General features: G+C 41.4%; 1 pseudogene; it reads left to right on the forward strand.

Annotated features, from left to right (window-relative positions):
- The window catches only part of LOC138379049 (uncharacterized), a 40,935-nt pseudogene extending 21,262 nt beyond the window's left edge, over positions 1-19,673 (forward strand).
- Positions 19,674-20,091: the final 418 nt, after the last annotated feature.

The following is a 20,091-nucleotide window of genomic DNA, read 5'->3' on the forward strand; positions in this document are numbered from 1 at the left end:
GGGTTATACCTGGAACTGGCACAGTGAAAGTAGGAATAAGTTGTGGAATTGTTGCTGAACCCCATCTCATTCTAGCAGTAAGTTACCTTCATCCACAGATACATGACTAATTTTTTAAACTCAGCCCCATCTATATTACTAAGAAATGCAATTTCAATTAAATTTGATTTTTTATGTTTAATGATATTTACCAACATTTATATTTATATGTATTTGTTCTGTTTTGTTCAATTGTGTGCAAATAATGATAAAAATATTCTTCTGAATTAACACTTAAATTTAAAATTACAGGTGATAGAATGGTAACTATGTCAGGTGATGGATGTTATTAGCTTGTCTATGATGACGATTTCACGCTGTATATCAAAACATGACTTTGTATACCTTATATGTACACAATTTTTATCTGTCAATGATACCTCAAAGATGGAAACAGGGAGCTCCAGTTGATATTATATTCATATACACACACTGAGAAGTATGATAGACAACAAATAAACTTGTAAAAATTATTAATATGTGCTTATTAGCATAAAATTCTATGGAAATTCAAGTTCAATAAGAAAAAGGTGAAAAGTTTATTAATGTTAAGTAGGAGCTTGTTTATGTATTTTTAAAATGGTCATGCAATGTTTTGATTGTCTACACTTAAGAAAGTGATGGAGAAAGTGTTAATAATGCAGATTAAACTTAAAACTGGGTTGTATCCATAGCCATTACATTGTGGATAGCACAAAAATTTGAGGAAATAGTCTTCGAATATTTGAAAAATTATCTGATTCAGTAAAGCAGTAGCTCATATTATGGATGAATAAATGTAGTTCCATCATATCTTCATTTCTTTAATTTCATTTTACTTGTTAACGCAAACAAAATTATCAACCAATATCCACGTCAGAACCACACTCATTACGTAACAGCATGAGCAAGTTCTTGGCTGAATTGGGTAGTAAGCCCTTTATTTGTGGTCTGGTTCTGTCAAATCATGGTTGAATTGCAACTGTGGGTTGGGGGTAGGGAACAAAAATAATCTTTGACAATCAATTGACTCTATGGAATTTCTGACAAAGAACATTGTGTATTTTACTACTAGTTGTAAATTTTGTACTAAATATTCTTCTTCTTCTTCTTCTTCTTTTTTTTTTTTTTAGGCAGAGTCCCGCTCTGTCACCCTGGCTAGAGTGCTGTGGCATCAGCCTAGCTCACAGCAACCTCAAACTCCTGGGCTCAAGCAATCCTTCTGCCTCAGCCTCCCGAGTAGCTGGGACTACAGGCATGCACCACCATGCCCGGCTAATTTTTTGTATATATTTTAGTTGTTTGGCTAACTTCTTTCTATTTTTTAGTAGAGACGGGGTCTTGCTCTTGCTCAGGCTGGTCTCAAACTCCTGAGCTCAAACAATCCACCCACCTCGGCCTCCCAGAGTGCTAGGATTACAGGCGTGAGCCACCGCGCCTGGCCTAAATATTCTTTTTACATCAGTAAAATTTAAAATGAATATCTTTTCCCCCCTTTTATCCCCCAGAGAGATGGTTGTTAAACATCTACCAGCACACAGCTGCAGCCAGAGGGGGCTGGAGGTAATGGGAATGTGGAATGGTTAAAGGAGAGGAAAATCAAAAATACCTGATCATCAAGAGCAGAGCCAAGGACTTATGGGCTCTACATAGATTTTTCTTCCTTGCTGTGCCAAATACCTATTTTCACATTTTATTATAAGTGATTTCCCTTTCTTTCCCCTTACTTTACCCCATTATTCATGTATAGAGTGTGCTGGTGGTTAAGGATTATGACCGAAATATTACCTCTCAGATACCTCGGATGAAGAGCTAGAAGAAGTAACTGGGAATAGAATAGGTTGTATTATTTGAAGTGGGAACATATAATTTTTTTTAGATGTATGAGAAGATGAGTCTTCAGGGATATTGACCAACCAAAGTGGTGGAGAGTTCTATACACCATGTACTTTTTACTATGTCTGGGGAATGGTCCACAGTATAAGTCTTGGAGGGGAGAATAGTCCTGCCTCCTAGTAGGGAAACTAAAATATGTGCTTTTCCCAACCCTTGGGGTTAGACTTTTTTGCATATTATCCAAACTGAGAAAAATTATATGCTTTCACTCAGGATTTCAGATCTGGAGATGGAAATAGGGAACAGTCCAGAATCTTTTGCAGCTTTAGCCACAGCAGCCAGCATCCAGAGGCAAGAGTCAGGGGTAGCATCCATGGCTCAGAGATGGCTTTTTTTTTTTAAATAGACTCTTTCTATGATGTAATTTTAGCAGTGGATCCAACTGCCTGGCTTCCTTTGTTTCCTGCCCATTTTCAGAGCTGATTCTCCAACCTTCCTGTGAATTCTGTAAACTAGTCAATGAATTGCAATAAATTCATTTTCTGCTTAAGGTAAGTAGAGTTGGTTTCTGTTGTTGGAGCTAATAAGATATGCCCAGAAGGAAGTTTTTTAAAGGATCATGCTGTGATTGCAGGATGCAGGCATTTCCTAATGGGATAGGAGCTAGAAATCTGATGCTGGGAAATTGAGAAAACCATAAAGGCTGGGGATGTGTCCGGCTGCTTAGCATAACATCCATGGGCAAGGAGCAAGATAGATTTCTCAGAAGTCCCTACTGTTCCTGTAGGTTTATTATAAGAGAAAAAAATCCTTGATGATGGTTAATCTCTTTCCCAATTCATGCATTTCATTTCAACCATTTTTTTGCAATAGTCATAGCTGTGTCATGTTTATCACATAGATGGCCAATTTCTGATATCCATCAATATTCCCTTTATTGTATTTGAGGACTTTGTAGAAAGGAACATTATCCAAGTTGTCACCATCACAACTCATCTTTGGCAAGCTGATAGGCTACATGTTCCAGGAGTAAATTGACCACCCAAACTTGCCAAGTTTCTCATCTCCCAACTTATGGTTTGTGTTCAACAATCAAAGTTAATGTCACTAAAATTGTTTATCAATGGGGTAATAGCTCAAAACTGCCTTGGCAGTTATATTGGTTTTCTATTGCTACCTTAAGGATTACCACACATTTAGCAGTTTAAAACAAGACAAGTTTATCATCTCATAGTTCGGGAGGTGAGAAGGCCAGGTAGGCTCCCCCTGCCTCCTCTGTTCTAGGCCTCTCAGGCTGAAATCAAGGTGTCAGCTGGCCTGACCTCTTTTTTAGAGGCTTCCAAGATCATCCAGGCTGTTGGTAGAACCCAGTTCCTTGTAGTTATAGGTTTGAGAGCCCTCTACCTTTTTGGGGGGTGGGGGCTGTCATCCACCAACCTCTCTGAGCTCCCTGAGGCTGTCTGCATCCCTCATCATGTTACCTCCCCCACTGTCATTCCAGTGAGGGTGCAGAGTTGTTATCACACTTCATGTCTCTATGACTTCCCCCTTTGTTGCATCTCTTTTACTTCCAGCCAGAGAAGGTTCTCTGCTTTTAAAGACTCATGTGATTAGATTGGGCCTCATTGGATAATCCAGGATACTATTTTTTTTTTTTTTGAGACAGAGTCTCACACTGTTGCCCAGGCTAGAGTGCCATGGTATCAGCCTAGCTCACAGCAACCTCAAACTCCTGGGCTTAAGCGATCCTCCTGCCTCAGCCTCCTGAGTAGCTGAGACTACAGGTATGTGCCACCATGCCCAGCTAATCTTTTTCTATATATATTTTTAGCTGTCCATATAATTTCTTTCTATTTTTAGTAGAGATGGGGTCTCGCTCTTGCTCAGGCTGGTCTCGAACTCCTGACCTCAAGCGATCCTCCTGCCTCGGCCTCCCAGAGTGCTAGGATTACAGGCGTGAGCCACCGCTCCTGGCCCAGGGTACTATTTTAAAACCCACAGCCTTAATCGCATCTGCAAAGCCCCTTGTGCCATGTAATTTAACATATTCACAGGGATTAGGGCATGGAAATCTTTAGGGAGACGTCCTGCCTACCACAGCAATCTTGTCAGTCTTAGCCATGGACTCCAAAGACAAGGTCCTACCACTTCTGTTAAGCTCTGGCTATTTGGGTTCTTCAGGTACCTAGAGGATACTGTTCATTCTAATTTGCAGATTCTCAGGAAGTTGTAGAATGCCATAAACTGAACGCATGTCCCCTGACTCCAACCAAATCCATATATTGAAGCTTTAACCCCCAATGTGATGGTATTAGGAGGTGGGGCTTTTGGGAGGTGATTAGGTTTAGATGATTTCATGAGGGTGGGGCCCCCATGATGGGATTAATACATTATAAGAAAGAGAAGAGACCGCAGAGTTTCTTCTCTCTAGCATGGAATAATACAGCAAGAAGGTGGCCATCTGCAAGCCAGGAAGTGGGCCCTCACCAGGAACCCAATTGGCCAGCCCCTTGATCTCAGACTTCCCATCCTCCAGAACTGTGAGAAATAAATGTCTGTTGTTTAAGCCACTTAGTCTGTGGTATTTTGTTATAGCAGCCTGAGCTGACTAAGATGTATGAACAGCATTCTGTCTGCTGCATTGTGAAAGCAGAATCAATAAAACTCTTCTCACTTGGCTAAAAAATTTGAGCATCCGAGTAAAGCTTATGAAAGAAAGAGTGAAGTATCTTTGCCTTCTAAGCTTTAGCCCCTTCCTGTCTCCCAGATTACCTGGAGCACAGCATCACCAGTGAAGGTAGCTGCAGCTGAGACCTCCATTCCCATTTGGAGATGTTTGTCTCTGGATGTCTCTTCCCACAGTCTCTATGGAAGCACTTTGCATTTTGGAGCCTCTGCCCATTAGCTCTGAAGGGTTCAGGCTTCAGTAGGCAAAGTCTCAGCAGACCAAGGGAAAATCCCTAAGGCAGTACTTCAACAACACTGTGCTTTGGAATCATCTTGGTGCTTTTAAAAAGTAACCACGTCCTGCTCCATGCCCCGAGGTTTTGGTTCAATTGGTTTAGAGTGGGGCTTAAGCTACCAGTATGTTTTTAAAAACTTCTCAGCTGGCCGGGTGTGGTGGCTCATGCCTGTAATCCTAGCTCTCTGGGAGGCCGAGGTGGGAAGATCGCTCGACGTCAGGAGTTCGAGACCAGCCTGAGCAAGAGACCCCATCTCTACTAAAAATAGAAAGAAATGATCTGGACAGTTAAAAATATATATAGAAAAAAATTAGCCAGGCATGGTGGCACATGCCTGTAGTCCCAGCTACTCGGGAGGCTGAGGCAGGAGGATCGCTTGAGCCCAGGAGTTTGAGGTTGCTGTGAGCTAGGCTGACAGCACTGCACTCTAGCCCAGGCAACAGAGTGAGACTCTGTCTCAAAAAAAAAAAAATAAAAAAATAAAAACTTCCCAGCTGCTTTAAACGTGCAGCCAGACTTGAGAAGCACTGCTATAAGATAAAGGGACTGTAGGCTATCCCTAGGTGGCTCTGTTTAAATGAGTAAATTCCATCTTTCAGGAACTATGATATTACCTGTGTTTTGAGAACAATAGGGAAGGAATAATCATCAGGGCTTGACATTTAGGCACGGAGCACAAACAATCTCAACACTTCTGTTCCTTTGTATGCAACTCCTCTTTGTATAACAGGAGTTAGCCTGGGATAGGAATTCTGATAAGGAACTATGGAGGGCTTAGACATGATTGAGGTATGAAGACAGGTCACATAGCTTGTTCAGCGTGCAAATGGTATCCCCACGCCATCAGCTGGGAACTGGCCAGCCAGTTAAGAGAGGCTGACATAATGGAAGACTCATCAACCATTGCCTGTGACACTACCTGCTATGGATAGTTTAGTTATATCTTGCAAGGACTCAAGCAGGCCATAAATGAGAGAAGCAATACCTTCATTAGTTAAACAGGAAGACAGTCTCAAAAAGGATAATCATAAGAGCTAATATTTTTTGAGCACTAAGTGCCGTAACAATTTACGACAAACCTAGAGGCTTAAAACAACACAATGTATTATCTTACAGTTTTGTAGGTCAGGAGTCTGGCATGGGCTTCCCCAGGCTAAAATCAGGGTGTTGGCAGGGCTGGGTTCTTTTCCAGAAGCTCTTGGGAAGAATCTGCTTCCAAGTTCATTTAGGTTATAGGAAGAATTTAGTTACAGGTGGTTGTAGGGTCCTACAGCAAGTTTCCTTGCTGGTTGTCAGCTGAGGGCCATTCCAGCATTCTTTGGTGCACGGCGCCCTTCCTCCATCTTCCAGGCCATCAACAGTGGGGACAGTGGGTCAAGTCCCTCTACACTTTGACTCTCTCCTGCCTCTTCGTCCATTATCACATCTCTCTGACCTCCTCTTCTGTCTCCCTTTTTCACTTTTAAGAACCCATGTGGTTACATTGGGCCCAGCTGGGTAATTCAGGATGCTCTCCCTACTTAAGGTCCATGACCTTAACTCTATCTGCAAAATCCCTTTTGCTATGTAAGGTAACACTTTCACAGTTTTCAGGGATTAGGACATGGATATTTTGGGATCACTGTTCTGCCTACTGCAGACTTTGTTAGGTTTTCCTCCTGCCCCTGTGGTTAGGCATTTTCATTCTTTTAGCCTGGCTGCTCTTCCTCTAATCTATTTTCATGTTGGCTTTCCTTGGGGCTTAGTCCTGGCCCCTTTTCTCTTCTCTCTAATTTTTTCCCCAAGTGAGCTCGTCCATTCCCCTGGATTTAAATAGCTTCTATAGGCAACATCGCAAATTTATATCCTCTATTCTGTGCCCCAGAATGTTTTCTCCAATGGCCTACTTGACAGCGCCATTGGGGTGTTTCACGTGCATCTCAAAATTACTGAATTCTTGGTCTCCTTTCTCCACCTCCAACCTATTCTGCAACCCTCTTCCCTTCTTCCCAATGGCATCATCATCACTCACTTGGTTATGCCAAACACTTGGGATTCATTCCATTTGCTTCCCTCTCTCATCCACTTAATCATCACCAAGTCCTATTGTATATCAAATCCTTCCCATCACTTCCCTTTACTCCATAGCCACAGTAATAGACTGGGCCAGGCCACTCTCAGTTCTCCATTAAATCCCTGGCTCCTCCAAGCTGTGAAACAGATCTTTTACAAATTTTAATTGCAAGTAGCAATGGAAAAAATGTGAAGAGGTTATTTCCGGATGGTGGAAATGTGGGCGGTTATTTTTCTTCTTGGTACTTTTTTGTACTTTAAACATTTCCATGGAAAACTCAAAACAAAAATGTTCCATTAAAAAGAAAACAAAACAAAATGTTACCTTCTCAGAAGGGCTCCCCGCTTCCCATGGTCTCTAATAGCATCCTGTTATTTTCTGCTCTCAGTCTCTAAGACACAGAGTGTCTTAGAGTGGTATACATTTTATTCGTTGGCTTATTGTCTGTCTCTCTCTTGCTCTCTCTCTCTCTCTCTCACTATCTATAAGGTCATGAATGCAGCACCACATTTATTGTGTTAATCAGTACATACCCAGCACCTAGGCCTATGCTTGCCACACAGCAAAGGTTAATTTATCCAGATATCTCTTACTACCTGAACTCTCATTATCCAAGGGCTCACTATAACGACTTTCAAACATTTTTATTCCAGATTTAGTACCTGAAACAAAAAGCTGCTAATGCAAATCAGCAAGTGAATGCCAGAAAACCTGTTTCAGTTGCAAGGAGAGTTCAGGTAAGAGGATGTAGATTGTGTTGCAGTCCTATCTCAGCTGCTGCCTCATACATGTTTTTAAATGTGCATCATCAACATCTGGAGATCAGCACTACCAATTATTAAGTGAAAATGTCTTCTCAGAAAGTAGAACTCAGCTTATGTTCATCATCATTTGGAGGAAAGGGAAGAAGAGGAGCCATGAATACTCTATGATGAATTTTCAGAAGAAATTATAGCATATCCATAAAACCATTGCTATGGCAAGTGAGTGTGATCATGACATCACAGGAAAAAACACATTCCAGAAGTGCAATGACTAGCTCTGTCTTATGCTATCAGGAGCTATATAACCTTAATCAAAGAAAATATGAGCAGATGTCCATTTTGAGAGCTTTTGGTCTCATGCTGTTTCATCTACAACTTCAGAGGATGGTTCAGAGCCAAACCCATTTCCAGAGTCTCGCGAGCCAGTCAGAGAAAGCTGTCTTCCAGTTCCTTGTGTTTGGACTTGGAGACCTCTACTGTTCCAGTCACTCACTCTTTCTTTCTTTCTTTCAGGGCCACAATGTTTGGTTAATTTTTCTATTTTTAGTAGAGACAGGGTCTTACTCTTGCTCAGGCTGGTCTTGAACTCCTGAGCTCAAGCGATCCTCCCACTTCAGCCTCCCAGAGTGCTAGGATTACAGGCGTGAGCCACCGCGCCTGGCCTCCACTCATTCTTTTACTCACCCTCAAACCCCAGCTATTACTGAAGCTTCTATGCCCTTCCATTAGCCATCAGGCTCTGCTCAGGCAACTCTCCCATTAGTCAATAACTATTATTGAAATTGCCTTATTTCATTTCATTTTTCTAAGTATAATTTGCATTCATTATTTATTGTATCTTGAACATATTACTTCTACTATGGTTACTTATATTTCTTTAATATTCACTGAATGTGGAAGAAAGATGAAATTCATATACTCTATGACAGCCTTCCTTTTGGTGTCCTGAAACAGCAGGATGAGCATCAGGGAGTGTGTTACAGATGCTAATTCTTGGTCTCCACGTCAGACCTACTAAATCTGAAACACTGGGTCCCAGGATTCTATGCTTCATCGAACTCCCTAAATGATTCTGATGTGAACCAAAGTTTGAAAAGCCCTGCTCCACCATATAATGGAGTACTGCACACAAGTAATTAGGTACAGGAGTTGGTGTTTTAAATGATTTACATTATGTAGAAATCCTTGGTGGATGGTTATATATAGGTTTAAGAGTATTTTAGTAACATTTGAGAAAATTGGTTGTGGCTTTTGGATGGGCTGGGAATACATTATTTTTGCCATTTAAAATAACAGAGTGTAAACTCCTTCTGTATGAAAATTTGCCATCCACCGCGTTTTCAGGAATGGATTAGATTCAGATAGCAAGGGAGGTCTGCATTCATAAAATGAATATTGAGAGATTGAAAGGCAATAGTTAAGAATTCCTTCATAGCATGAAGAGCCTGCCTGATTGAAAAGCTGCCTCCCGCCCCCTGTTCCTCACCTCATTTGTAACTGTCTCATGACAGAATGTGTACATAGACCAAAGGGGAAAAATCATGGGGTGGTGGTATGAAAAACTTGGGAAAATTATGTAAAGTTTTTTAATAATTTAAGAAAAAAATGTTCAAGGAAACACCAAGGGAAAACTCAAGGCTCTATAGAATGTCAGTTCAAATTCTCCCTCCAAAATTATGATGGAGAGAGAATGGCAGTTTGAAACCAGAACTGATACGAACCAGATTCTTCGATCAACCCAATTTCTGCAGGTTACCATCAACCACAACCAGTCAAGGACACACAGGTTTAACAGATAACTCTGTTCCTAGTGGAGCACTACTTGGCAACTTTCCAAGAGCAGACGCCATTAATCCAACAAGTCTACACTCTGGCTTTGCCATTTCTCACAATAGTCATGAAGCAGCCCACTTCATGTTCAAAAGGAGTTAAACAGTATGGAATCATCCAAGAAGAGAATTTCTTGTGGTGACAAGTGATCCCTAAAATCGGCTTTACCCTTCTGTTTCAAATATACATAGTTCAAAACATACACGTTTTCCTTAACTCTGGAAAAATCCCTGTAAGAGTAACTTGCAAATGCTTCTCCACTACAGGTAAATTATTAATACATCTGGTCTGGAAAACCCACAAAAGGACCCCAGACATGTAACACTGAACAGAGGCATACAGAAAATTTCAACAGCAATATTGCTTTTAATTGTGTATTTATAAACCATGGTCGAGGCATTCAAATTTTGAATGACCATCTTTATAGCCCTGAAAGATTTCAGAATTTTCTCAGCACACATTGAGTTACTGGAAGGAATCAACAGTAACTCTGAAGTAGAGATTATATTGTTCAGCAAACCTTGATTGTATCAACAGCTGTAAGGAATGAGGTAATGTGATGTGATACTCTTTGTCTAGCTCTACCTGAAGAGTCTATCTGTTCTAGAAATTCTGGAGGTGGGCTGAGGTTAGTCCTACCATAACAATTGCAGCCGTATGTCTTGATATGGACAGCTTACTATATGTTCACTGGCTATATGAGGGCTGTCCGGAAAGTATCCAGCCACATAACCATTCTTGTTATATCAACAATGGCTGGATACTTTCTGGACAGCCCTAGTACATGATAGAGGCAGATAAGTCTACAAAATCACAAATTAATATGTGAAACTATATATCTTATAAGGCAACTTCTCATTTCTTGATATAGTACACGATCACCATTTCGTTCCATTTAAATCAACCTAACTCTAATCACAGGCACAGAATTTTTCTATCTGTATACTTGTCTCTCAGAGTGTTTCCATATTTGGAATATTTTCCATTCTCTTTCTGAAAACAGGTACATCTTCTCTTTCAAATTCTTTAGAAACTTTTTCTTTTTCTTAAAATCTTCCTACACTAAACTTGGCTAGCCTAGTCTTGTCAAAAAATACTTACTGGGAACTTACCATGTGAGTTGGTCTCCAAAGTGGCTAATCTAGGGGGAGATAGAGAATTCCGCAAGCAAGAACCATACAACGTCATGGGGCCCAGATCCAAGAACTTGTGAAAGGCATTTATTTCCATGAAGTCCAGGGAGCTTTTTCCCGATGTCCCAGATTGTTACTTGTGCCTATTCTGAAGACAAGACACCAAGCACCACACATTCTACAGTTAAGGAGTTTTCACAGATTATGGAAACACACCTCAGGGCTTGCTGAGGAGCATCAGATCAGACCCACCTGTCCCCCAAGTCTGCATAAGGTGGCCAAGAGTGGGAGATGTTATAGGCCTTTTGGGTTAGTGCAGTGTTCAGAAGGAGGAGCTGGTTTCTCCCCTCTGTGTGCTGAAGCCAAGAGAATCACTTGTACATGAGCATTGACAAGAAAGGTGGACTTACTTTTTATTTTCCAGTTGGATTCTGGCTTAGCCATTGGACTTGTCAGTCTACCCTGGCTTCCCTGAACAAGAGGAAAGAGAATAGGCAAAAGATCACAGGGCTAAGCAAGGAGCTGGCAGCAGACCCACCTGCCCACACACCATTTATGGTAGGGAGGATTGGAGAACTTTCTGTGGGCTGAGTGGGCACCTGGGAAAGTAGGTGGGCTTAAGCCATGTTGTTGATAACAGCTCCCCTCATCAAAGGGGTACCCTGCAGAAAGAGGCTAAGGGGTAGACTGTGGAGGTGAGTGGTGATGGTGAAAGTGGTCCAGGTGAGACTAGTCTCCCAGGATGGGGAAACAAATGCAGTGGGGAAGATCCACACTGGTCCTGTGAAGGACCCAAATACATGCCCCATGAGACTCAAGTGTCAGGAAGCCTGAGGAAGTAGGGCATCTATTGCTGGCCTGCCAGAGTTAGCCAGAGAAGCAGGGGAAACCAAATAAGAGGAATGTCAACTTCATCAGTAAAGAAAAGGGACATTTGCTGTTTTCCTTCACTCATTCTCTGCCCTAACTCATGGAGAAGTTAGTCCCTACAACAAAGAGAAAGAGAATGTATGTAAAGAGTAGACCATGCACCATCCTCCACTCCAAGCCTGCCCTGCGTGTAGAGGAATAAGATGAGTTTTAAATTGACCTTGAGATTGAAATTTGAAAGTGAAGAGGACTGAATATTTAAGTTGAGTGGAAACTGTCGTGCTAATCAAAAGTGACCAGTAAAGATGGTTTTAAGGATCTGCTACCTAGTGGGGAAGAAGGAGGAGGTAGTAATTGGACAAAACAAACAAACAAACATAAAACCCCAACAAATTGAGACTCCTAAATAAACCAGTTCCATCTATTTAAAGGGCAAGGGAAGGCTTCTCAGTGGAAGTGGTATCTTGTGATATATGTTAGTGCTGCTTATTGATAATTCTGGTTTTTACCACTCTTGCCACATGGAGAGATTTTGTGTTTCTGCCCCCTTGATGTTAGGTGGGACGCTGGCCTTGTGACTATTCTGCCAATGGGTTGTGAATGCAAGTGACATGTGTCACTTCTAGGCCAGAGCAATCACTGGTTGCTGTGAGACCCAGCTCTTCTTTCCCCCTGCTGCAGTGACTGTGGAAGCACGTGGCGATATGGAGGTGCCATCCCTAACCATCCCGAGGAAGAAAGCTGTCCTGGAGAGTTGGCTAGGTCTGCAAAGGACTTTGTGTGAAAGAGAAACAAATCCTTGTTGTTTCAAGCTACTGGCATTTGGACATGTTTCTTCCTGTAGCATGACCTGGCCTATTCTGGTTGATACACGAGCTAACGGAGACCCAAAAGATGAATTGTAGTCAGCCAGTGAAAGGAGGGAGTGGGGAGGACGAAAAGAAGAAAGTGGGAAAAGCATTGCAGGCAGTATGTGTGAAGTCTAGGGAGTGAGAAAGAGAATGGTGCTTTCTGTGACCTGAGTGAAGTACAGAATGCTATGGCTGCTGGTGGTGGGTGGTTTGGAGAGACGAGGCGCTGGGAACAGATCCTGAAGGGACTTGTTATCTGTATTTAAGAGTTTGGGCAACTTTTAGATCACGATTTCTGTAAGGGCCAGGCTACAGTTTATCCTTCCCAGTGAATCTACTGTGGGGTTCAGTTTGGGACAAGCAGGCAGCAAATGCTGTCGATTGCTTTGCTTCCAATTTGAATCCAAATATCGTTTTTGCACGGGTAAAATTTTACTTCCCTTACTAATATTTTTAGAGTCCAAGGAAGGGTATCAGAGACATTTGCAAATCAGACATTCACTTGAAAAGTAAAGTGGCTGGTCCACTATTGGAGACTTCATGACCATTTATCAAATGGATGAAGGCATGAATAAATAGAAGGTAGTTTTAATATGGCCACTAAGCCTAACGCATCTCTTTGTTTCACACATACAAGTGGGAAAATCTCTGTTATTTTGATTTTGACTAATGCCTCCAACACTGTGCTTATTAAAGCATAGCCCACACGTTATATACATGCTCCAATGGTTCATGCAGTTCATAAGAGATTAATAAAATATACATACCAATATCACCATAATTCTGCATAATTGTGTTGAATTGCTCCCCCTCACTAGAGTTGATATTCAATTTCATCAGATTCCATACACTTCTGATCTTCATAGCCTGCTTTGTAACATTACCTCATCCTCTAAACAAATATTAATGAGCAATCTTTATCCCTTGAACCTCGAAGTATTGCTCAAATCCACAAAAGCTAAAAATAGAGAATTGGCCTTTTAAGTACCATGAATGCCAGATGCAGGAAGAGAAAAAACATTAGGCCCATGGCTGAGAAATTTTATATACATTTAAAAATAAAAGCTGGAAAGGAGAAAATGTCAAAAGAGTGATTGTTACACAAAGTTCCACTACACAAGTTATTTATGGTGCATCCTCTAAAATTCCTGACCCTGGAATCAATTTCCAAATCAATTGGAAACCAATGTCATCCAGAGTGCAACCTATATATTCTCATCTAGAACTGGCTGGTATCTTTCCATTGCTCTCCAGTCATCCTCTGGTGGGTTATGTTTCTGGATGTGGAAAAGGGAAGAAGGGAACTGTCCCTTGTCATTTGCCTCCTTCCCAGGACAGTTTCAAAGAGATACTTATCATTCCCAAAGTTCAAACCAGGTATCCATACCAGTTCTTTGCTTTTTTTCTTCTTTAATAAAACATTTTTATTGTGGAAAAATTTGAAATATGTACCAAACAGAATAGCATAATGAAACCCTGCATAGCCACCCACTCAGCTTTACCATTACCAACTCATGGCCCATCTCATATCATCTATATCCCCATACAGACCTCCCTCCCATAAAATTTTGACGTGAATTCCACTTTATTTGTAAATATTTCAGAATGCAGAGGGATTTTCTGTTTGGATAAGAAATTCACCAATCCTCCTCCTAATTCTCTCAGATGGTGACAACAGAAAGTTACACAGTGGTGCTATCTGGGGAGGCTATGCTTCATAGGCTGCTCTGGGGGCACATAGCCCTTCATGCTACCCCCGAGTGCCATCTCAGGAACTCTCCTCTTAGTTTGCAGTCAGAACAAATGACGAACCACATGCATCACTCAACCAGCCTCAGCCGCCTTCTGGTCCCAAATGCTTTTCGTCAACTGGAAGTTTTTGCTAATTTTTTCCTAGTTATATTGCTGTAACTGATTTCTGGTTTAATCCATTGTAGTCAGAGAACTTATTCTGTATGATTTTGGTCCTTGATTTACTGAGACTCATTTATGCCACAGCATATTGGTCTATTTTGGTTAATGTGTCCTGTGATTTCCACAGTTATTCTACAAATGTCAGTTAGGTCTTGTTGGTTAATAGTGTATTTAAATTTTTTACATACCTACTGATTTTTTTCCTACTTGTTCTATCAATTAATGACAGAGACATTTAAATTTGTCCAACTAAGGTTGTAAATCTAACTCTACTTTTAGTGCTGTGAAGCTTTCCTTTACATATTTTGAGGCTATGTTATTAGAGGTGTATTCACGTTTAGGACTTTTATGCCTTTCTGTTGAGTTTACCCTTTTATCATTATGAATTTTCTTCTTTATCTCTAATAATACTTCTTCCCTTAAAGTCTACTTTGTCTGGCATTAATGTAGCCAGAGAGTTTTCCTTTCACTATATCTTTCCTATCCTTTTCTTTTTAACTTTCTGTGCCCTTCTATTTAAAGTTCACCTTTTATAAATGGCACATAATTTGGGTGGTTTTTTTTTTCATCCAGTCTGCCTTTGTTTTTTTCATTGGAGTGTTTAGTTCATTTATATTTAATGCAATTATGATATAGTTAGGTTTAAGTCTACCAAGTTTTCTCCCTCCCCAGCCTCCCTCACTGCCCCCGGAACTCAGCAAAAGGCTGCTGGAGAAACCTGTTGGGGAAAACTGGCCATATTTTGGGGGCTTCTCTTGATTCCAATGAGCCATGCCAGCCCACACAGCTATTAGAAGCTTCTCTGATTTCTTTTGCACCCACACAATGTCTCTCTGCATACAGCGAGCCTAATCCTCAGTCCTTATCCACACTTGTCAAATGTCCCCTGGGAGGAAAGAGGAAAACAGTTGCTGATCTCTCCTCACTTAGGAATGATTCTTCCTCTCTGGAATTTTATTTAATTAAAAGAAATGGAATACAGACTATGTGGAACACTGTAAAACAGTCTAAATTTCCATATATATTGTACCTATATTCACAAATTGTTTAACATCTTGCTACATTTGCTTAATGTTTCCTCCTCACACTACCTGCCACCCCACATACACATGTACACACACCCACTTGTATTGTTTTTTCAGAACACTGAAGTAAGTTTCAGACATCATGGCACATTATATCTAAATGCTTCAACGTATGTCTCCTAAAAACAGACATTCTCCTACATATCCACAGGGCCATTGCCAAGCTCAAGAAATTTAATGTTGCTACAATAATATTTTTGAATATATATTTCCTAGTCAAACTTCCTCAATTGTCCCCAAAATATCATTTATATCTTTTTTTTTTTTTAAAACTAGGGTCAAATCTAGGATTATAAATTGCATGTGACTCTCATGATTTTTTAGTCTCTTTTAATCTAAACAGTTTTTCCATCTTTATTCATCTTTCATGACCATTGACATTTTGGATTTGTCTAATTATTTCCTCACTATTAGATTTAGGTTGAACATTTTTGGCATGGATACCACGTAAGTGATACTGTGTCCTTTCCGCCGCATCATATCAGGAGGCACATGGTATCAGTTTGTCTCATTACTGGAGGTGCTAAGCTTGATCACTTGTTTAAGATGGGGTTCACCAGGTCCCTCCAGTGTAAGGATATCTTTTCCTCTTTGTAATTAATGATCTGTGGGGTGATACTTTGAGATTGTGTGAATATCTTGTTCCCCAACAACCTCTCACTCATTGGTTTTAGTATCCATTGAGGATTTTTACCTGAATCAGTGATTATATTGTTAGCTGTGAAATGGTGATTTTTGAATTCTGTTATTCCTTATATATGTCTCAACTGACATCCTTGTGTAATGAAGAGCTTTCCCTTCTCTCACCTTTATATAGTATTACTGTGGACTCATTGATTTCCTTTTGTTATAATCCATTACCGTCATTAGTCATTGTGATCCTCAAATTGTCCTAAATTTGGCTAGCAGGAGACCCTTCCAGCAGCCCTTGTGTCCTTTTGATGTGCCCCCACTGTTCTTTGAACACTTCCTTGCTTTCTACACCACAGGATGCTCCAGGCTCACCTTGACCTTTCCTTGCTCCATCCCTAGAATGGACCATTTCTTCAAGGAGGGTGGTGATCTTCATGGTGGTGTCCAGCAGTCAGTGGTGCATGGTGTGTCCACACCCAGAGGCAGCACTATTGGAGTGTATAGGGTTCCAAGGCTGGAGTGTGATTCAGGGCATTTTTCCTGCTGCATAGCCTCCCACACCTTATTTTCTGGCCCTGCTGGGGATTTTATGAGCCACCTGATACTATTTAATCTTTTCTTGTGCATTAGGTGAACCAGAATGTTTGTTGCTTGCAGCCAAAGACTCTGATTGACACCAGCACCAAATGATTCACATAATAAGCCTGAACTTCCTGTTCTTTGGGTGGCAGCAGATAATATGGAGCCTGTGTAAAAATGTGATGTCATAGTGGCTCATAAGAGCAGACTTGATAGAAACGAATTTAATAGCATTTTTCAGTTCCTTGGTACTTTAAGCATCATGTTTCATATCCTTGATATGCTTGAGAGATGTATTATTTTCCTCATTTGAAAGATGGGGATTTGAAGTAAATGTTATAAGAACATGTATTAGAACTGAATTGTTTGAAGATAAAAGGTGTATTGATAACTCAAGTCTAAAAGTAGAATGGAAAAATATGCCAAAATAAGTGTTTTTTGGTAAACACTTCAAGAAGTTCAAGCAACAAGAGCATCCAAATGTTACTATCTAAAGCTAATTGTCCTTGGCTGGTCATTTATCTGCAGAGAGTTTTACACTGAATTCATGAAGATATGCCAGCAATCAATGAAAGGACTGCACTGAGAATATAGTAAGAGGAGTCTGGAGTAAAGAGAAACAGGATATAAATGACTGAGCTAGAATGTTAATTTTAAATGGTGGTGGTTTGTCACAGGCGATTGAATTAAACATCTGATCCACATTAACTTCACTCTCTCTTTGTAAACTGCTCATAACTACTCTGGACATTTTCATATGCTTTGTCTTGGCTCAGTGGCTCTCCATGAAGGTGAACTGCCCGAAGGTGGCATGTGTTGGTACACACTAATCCAAGTATTAGTATTAGTTATTGCTTGCTGCAAACAAATCACCCCACATCTTAGTGGCTTAAAACAACACACATTTATTATCTCATAGTTTCTGTGTATCAGGAATCTTGGTTTGGCTTAACTGGGTCCTCTGCTACCTGGTGTCTCAGGTTGTTGACAGAGGTAAAGATTCCTTAGTTTTGCCTTCTTTTATGAGAAACTCTTACTTCCTTTGTCAGGCTGGATTTTCCAAAGATGACCTCAGCAATCACTCATATCCCACATGCTCTTTCTTCTGTAATATGATCTTACCACTTCCTCCATTAAGCAGTGAGGCCTATGGCTCCTCCCCTTGAATGTGAGCAGGCTTGTGACTCACTTATAAACAATGGGATGTGGTGAAAGCAATGCTGTGTGACTTTTCAGGCTATGTCAGAAGGTGTGAAGCAGTTTCTGCCCTGCTGCTGAGATGCTTGATTTTGGAGCTCTGAGCTGCCATGTAACAAGTATCACTACTTGTTACAGTAGTGGCTGTTGTGCTGTGAGGAAGCCCAGCCACATGGAGAGGCTACCTTAAGTGCTCCAGTTGACAACTTCAGCTAATGTCCCAGCTGACAGCTGACACTAAGCATCAGAAATGTGAGTGAAGAAGCCTCCAGATACTTCCAGCTTCCAGCCATCAGGTCACCACCAGCCACAGAATTTTCTCAGCTGAGGCCCCAGCCATTATAGAGCAGAGACAAGGAATTCTAGCTGTGCACGTCCAGAATGCCTGATCCTACAGAATCCATGACCATAATAAAGTGATTGTTTTGAGATGCTAAGCTTTGGAGTAATCTGTTACACACCAATAGTAACTGTAAGACTTCTCCCAGCTGGAAGATTTCCCCCCATGTCCCAGTCCAGGGACCCTTAAGAAATAAAAAGGCTCTTGGCCTCTTGGGTGGAGTCTATATAGTTTATGGAGCATTACCTCTAGAACCTAGAGTGTTAGATGAAGTGATGAAACCCTAATTCCCTACTCAGCAATTTTCAGAATCAGTAAAGCCAGCACAGGGTATAAGTCATCTATTCAAGCTATTGCTTGCTGCATAACAAATTACCTCACATCTTAGTGGCTTAAAACAACACATATCCCATGTATGCTGATTTTATCTTTACAAATTATATGAATGTATATATTAAATTACATGTACCCCAAAACTATGTACATCTATTATGCATCAATAAAATACCAGCACACATTATCTCACAGCTTCTGTGGGTCAGAAGTCTATGCATGGCTTAACCGGGTTCTCTGCATCATGGTCCCTCATGGGGCTGCAATCAAGGTGTTGGCCCAGGGTCTGCCATCTCATCTGAAGGTTTAACAGGGAAAGAAGCCATTTACAGCTCACTCTGAGGTTGTTGGCAGCATTCTGGTCCCCCTGGCTGTTGGTTGAGGCTACTCTTAGTTCTGTGCCACGTGGGCCTCTCTCACATGGCCGCTTGCTTCATCAAAACACGCAAGGTGAAAAGTCAATAGATAAGAGTTTGCTAGCAAGACAGAAGTAACAGTCATTTGTAACCTAATCAGGAAAGTGATATCCCACCACGTTTGCCACATTTTATGAGTTAGAAGCAAGTCACCAGGTCCACCCACACTCAAGGGGAGGGGCTTACACGAGGGTGTGGCTAGCAGGAGGTGGGGATCATTGGAGGCACCTTAGAAGGCAGCCGACTACATCACGGACATTGTTACGTAGGGTGTCAGGGGCAGTCCTTCAAGAATGAGCTATTTCGCTTTCGATTTTCGGGGAGGAGGCCAAGGTGCAACTTTCTTCGGTCGTCCCGAATCCAGGTTCATCCGACACCAGCCTCCTCCACCACGCCGCCGAAGTTCAACCCCAACGAGATCAAAGTCATGTACCTGAGGTGCACCGGTGGTGAAGTCGGTGCCACCTCTGCCCTAGCCCCCAAGATCGGCCCCCTGGGTCTGTCTCCAAAAAAGGTTGGTGATGACATTGCCAAGGCAACTGGTGACTGGAAGGGTTGAAACTAACTATTCAGAACAGACAGGCCCAGATTGAAGTGGTACCTTCTGTCTCTGCCCTGATCATCAAAGCCCTCAAGGAACCACCAAGAGACAGAAAGAAACAGAAAAACATTAAACACAACGGAAATATCATTTTTGATGAGATTGTCAACATTTCCAGACAGATGTGGCACCGATCTTTAGCCAGAGAACTTTCTGGAACCATTAAAGAGATCCTGCAGACTGCCCAGTCTGTGGGCTGCAATGTTGATGGCCACCACCCACATGACATCATAGATGACATCAACAGTGCTAGTTAAAAAGTACAAAGGAAAATATTTCAGGCCGGGCGCGGTGGCTCACGCCTGTAATCCTAGCACTCTGGGAGGCCGAGGTGGGTGGATAGTTTGAGCTCAGGAGTTCGAGACCAGCCTGAGCAAGAGCGAGACCCCATCTCTACTAAAAATAGAAAGAAATTATCTGGCCAACTAAAATATATATAGAAAAAAATTAGCCAGGCATGGTGGCACATGCCTGTAGTCCCAGCTACTCGGGAGGCTGAGGCGGTAGGATTGCTTAAGCCCAGGAGTTTGAGGTTGCTGTGAGCTAGGCTGACGCCACGGCACTCACTCTAGCCTGGGCAACAGAGTGAGACTCTGCCTCAAAAAAAAAAAATAAAATAAATATTTCAATAAAGGATTATTTAACACCTCCCCTCTCAAAAAAAAAAAAAGAGCT

The sequence above is a fragment of the Eulemur rufifrons genome, chromosome 30 (assembly GCF_041146395.1).
Source record: "Eulemur rufifrons isolate Redbay chromosome 30, OSU_ERuf_1, whole genome shotgun sequence".
Taxonomy (NCBI): Eukaryota; Metazoa; Chordata; class Mammalia; order Primates; family Lemuridae; genus Eulemur; species Eulemur rufifrons.